Source organism: Podarcis cretensis, assembly GCF_951804945.1.
Source record: "Podarcis cretensis genome assembly, chromosome: 5".
In the NCBI taxonomy this organism is placed as follows: Eukaryota; Metazoa; Chordata; class Lepidosauria; order Squamata; family Lacertidae; genus Podarcis; species Podarcis cretensis.
In genome coordinates, this window is record NC_137174.1 from 21,904,085 (window position 1) to 21,908,618 (window position 4,534).

Below are 4,534 nucleotides of genomic sequence, written 5' to 3' on the forward strand. Positions count from 1 at the left end.
AATACTCTCGTACTGCACCATGGGCCTGACAGGGTGTGTTTTTTGTTTTGTTTTTCTAAACCCACTAGGAGTGTCTCTTGAAATGCAAATTGAAACTTTGAAGAGGTGATTTTTTGCCAGGCTTCCTTGTGGCAGAGAGAGAAATTTTAACTTCTCCTCCCCAATCTACCTACCGCCAATGGTCCAAAGGCTGCTCAGGCTTCCCTCCGACTGCTATTTGCACAACAACAACAAAAATGTATATTAAGAAGGCCAGCTGCACTAGTCATTATTGTTGTTATTGGCCTTTATTGGCATAAGTTTAAACAATAAAATCATATAATCATACAAAGTCATTCAAATACATTAATAATCCAAACACATACAATATATAAAAGACTAGATAGCCACCATTGTATAAATCAGGCAACTTTAGATTTAACTTTCAAGATCTCTGCAATCTGCTGGAAGCTTGAAAACAGAGGAAAATTACAGCCAGTTACATGACTTATTACAGCATGAAGTGAGCAGTCAGTTTACATGGAAACAATTATCTCAAGAAATGTTGCCAACCTTTTGACACTTTATAAATGAAGAGTTGTTGTTTTTCTGAATTCAACCAGATGAGATGTTTGAAAAAGAATAAGAATAAATTTGCAGGATGCAAAACAAATTATATATATATATATATATATATATATATATATATATGTATGTATGTATATGTATATAATGTATGTATATGTATATAAAAGATATACGGTATATATGTATGTATATAAAAGATTGCCTATGAAAGTCAGGTTTACATTTTGCCCAGCAAAATTGAATAGGAAAGTGATTAGCATTCATCACTACTAGGGGCACAGGTCAAACTTGGAGAAGATGGATTCTGAGTCTGGTCTGTTGCTTTGGATCACCACAACCAATACAGAAGTTAAATGCTGCGGAGCTCAAATATAACTGTCTTTGCGTCTTTCTTTATCTGCCTGAAACACTGGGGGCAATATAGAGTGATATGCTGATGCCTGGGGTCTGCTTGACACCTACAGAGAAATCAATCTGTACAGCCTTCCTAGGAGTACACCATTTTGGTCTGCATGTGGAGGATCATGTGACAGACTGCACCTCAGCATTTTGTTGTTGTTGTTATAAATAAAACTCCATACTCAAATAAAAACTTCAAACGCTCACCTCTCATCATGGAATCTTGCTTGGAAATAGATGACTAACAGGCTTTTTAGTCCTAAGGGAAATGATCCTGAGGAAAACAACAAGGCATTTTTATTAAAGAGGATTCTTGACTACTGATTAGTTGTTGATACATCATGATGTCAACTATTCTGAAAGATCCAGGATTTCGTGCCAGCAAATTTGGCTGAAGCAGTAGGGTAGTCACAAGTGGGACTACTGTATTTCAACATTTGATAGCTTAAAAGTTCCACATGATACCAGTGATAATATTATGCTGAGCCTAAATGAATGTCCACAAATATTCACTAAAATGTTCAGTCTCACAATTCAGATTTTGAATGTCAGGTGTCAAATTTAAGACTGAAACTCACTTTTTTTTAAAAAAAAAAAAAAGTACGAAGGCTTTCCTCAAAATGTGAGTGGTTTAGGTTGGTGACATCTCTTGCCTGATTTAGCAACCATCATATATGAAATCTTATAAGCTGTCTAATACTAAATGCCACTGCATGCCAACTGTAGAATTCTGACAAGTCTGAAACACTGTTGCATGTTGCTGATAAAATATTATGAAATGCTAAATAAAGACAATTTCATATCAAGTATAACATTTGTTGTTGTTGTTTAGTCGTTTAGTCGTGTCCGACTCTTTGTGACCCCATGGACCAGAGCACGCCAGGCCCTCCTGTCTTCCACAACCTCCCGCAGTTTGGTCAAACTCATGCTGGTAGCTTCGAGAACACTGTCCAACCATCTCATCCTCTGTCATCCCCTCAAAGTACTGGAGCCTCAGCTTCATTATCTGTCATTCCAGTGAGCATTCAGGGCTGATTTCCTTAAGAATGGATAGGTTGTATTCAAATCCATCAAATGTATAACATACCATCCATCAAATAACAACTGTGAAATATCAGCTATTTGAACCAACCATTAAAGAACTGATGAACTGACTTGTCCCTCTAGCCAATATTCAGGTATCCATACAATCTGTGCCATAGAACCTACGTTTGTGCCATCACTTGCTAGCACATCTGAGCTTTAGCATCTTGGGCCCTCCTTGACTTCAAGCCTTGGTAATCATCTCTAGCATCAGCATACTTTGCTGAGCAGCAGTGCCCCTTAAAATAATGGCCCAAGCTGAGAGAGCAATGCTCCCTATTGCTTGTTTTATGGCTTTCCCACTGAACTATACATATTGTTCTGCTTTGTGCCATTGTAATTTCCTCTTTTACGGTCTTATTAAAGCAATTCTGTATAAACAGCAGGGCGACTGGGACTCTGCAGCTAGGTAATTTCTTCACTGCAGGGATGTGGTTGCATGTCAGCCCCTCCACATCCAGAAACTTTTTAACCTGTCATTCATAACATCAAGCCCTCAGTTGCACTCCCCACTTGCCATTGTCAGAAGGCTCCCTGCCTCACTGATTTCTTAGCTGCATAACTTTGACAGCCGCACACACTTTTCTTCTTGGCTTGGTCCCTTCATTATACTGTTAAGTCGGTCTTTCTTTTTGTAGCACCCCATGCTTTAACTCAGCAGTGGATTAATGTATGGGAGACGTCCTTTCCTGAAAAATCAGCACGTGCTGTATTCAAATTTCCCAAGTTAAAAAAAATGGAGAGGAGAAAATCAGTTCTTTACCTGCAGCACTTTCTCCTACATTTCTGCTCTGCTGTAGAAGACATCCAGCATTTGTTTCTATGTAGCCAGGCAGAGTTGGAGGAGAGTGAGGTTTTGTGTGGAGGAGATGCAGTGTCGGTAAAATAAATGTTAAAATACGTTTAATGTTGCCTTCCTTCTCTCCATAAGACTGACAGACTTGACAGCAACATATGCCAATTTGCAACTGCCTTTCTCTGTTAAGTTGTCACCACATGGGGAACTTTTAGCTCCACAATTCGAATGCTCCAGAAACAGGGTTGCAATTTAAAATAAAAATGGTAGAGCTGACCCAAAATTGTGGGTGGAGAAAATGGGGGAAGGGAGAGAAATTTCAGATAAATTTCAGCCTATTTCTGCTTTCATCAGAGAGTTTTGAAGAGATCTTAAGTCTCTCCTAGATGACCTCATGTGCAAAGCCATTCTCCCTTTTCCCATATGTTTTCACAGGGAATGGCTATGCGTGAAAAGTTGTCCGGCTGTTAGTCACTCTTCATGAAAGTGAAAAAAAGCATTGGGAACTGTAAAATTATACTGGAATGGAGGAAAGAGACTGGGAGTGGATGATCCTTGTCCCCTACCCAGAAATTCAAGTCCTCCTCATAGACACCAGAAAAAGTATAAACCCCCCAAAATTGAGGTTTAATAATGTTATTATTATTTTATTATTTTATTATTTATTTTATTATTTTATTATTTTATTATTTTATTATTTTATTATTTTATTATTTTATTATTTTATTATTTTATTATTTGTACCCCACCCATCTGTCTGGGTTGCCCCAGTTTAAACCCAGAGAGCACACAACCCTACTTGGGAAACACTTCCAGATTCTCAAGAACCCAATGATGGAGATTTACTTTTTCTGCTCGACTTGCTACAGATTATATGAACCATTGCTAAAAGGGAAGATGGTGCTTGTTCTTTTACAGATGCTCTGCCACAAGAGTAAAAAACAAAGAGAACCAGCAAAGAGCAGGAGGGTTCTTTCCCTAGAGTGCATTATGGAGGAGCTAAAGAAATAAATGTGTCCACTGAGATTTTTTCCCCGACAACATATACTATACAACATTGCTTTTTTTTTTAACCAATTCTCTTGATCTAGTCTCTTGCTTCATGGTGATTGGCTGGTGGTGGAACTAGGTCATGGAAGGAGGTCAAGCTGCATTGAGATCACATGCAAACATATGTTTGGAAATCTCTTAGGTGAACTTTCATATTACCTCAATGCAGGGATTTGAAGACTCTTGCAGATTTCATTCCGGAATGTATTTAAAAGTTTCTCAAGCACACAGGGATTTCCTTAAGTCTCTTAAGATATTCTACCTTCTTCTTTAATTACAGTCACAAAGAAACATTCCACTACTGCTCAGAGAGCATATTGCTCCCCCTATTCCAAGAGCCGAAGAGGAAGATTCTCATATATTCAGATATTCTCATATATTCTTTCTTCTTCTGCAGCAGCAGCAGCAGCAGCAACAGTAGCACAATGGATCTCTTCCTTCTCATTTTCTTCACTGTTTCGTTTTCCCTTGGCCATGAGATTTTGTGCCAGCCGGCCAGAAAGTCAAGCAGGAAGCGTCATGAACTGTTGCCAAGCTCCGTGTTGATGTCATAATGCTTTGCTCCAGGTTGCCAGGGGACTGGCAATGGATACAGTTGTGCTAAGAAAGTGTTTAAGATTAGCTTACCCTTAGCATCTG

At 38.6% G+C, this 4,534-nt stretch overlaps 1 long non-coding RNA gene across 1 annotated transcript; it reads right to left on the reverse strand.

Annotated features, from left to right (window-relative positions):
• Positions 1–932: 932 nt before the first annotated feature.
• On the reverse strand, positions 933–4,297 carry LOC307216102. Its single transcript, XR_013838916.1, has 2 exons — positions 4,055–4,297; positions 933–1,240 (listed from the first exon to the last, which is right to left on the reverse strand). It is a non-coding gene; the product is annotated as an uncharacterized lncRNA (long non-coding RNA).
• Between the last annotated feature and the right edge of the window lie 237 nt (positions 4,298–4,534).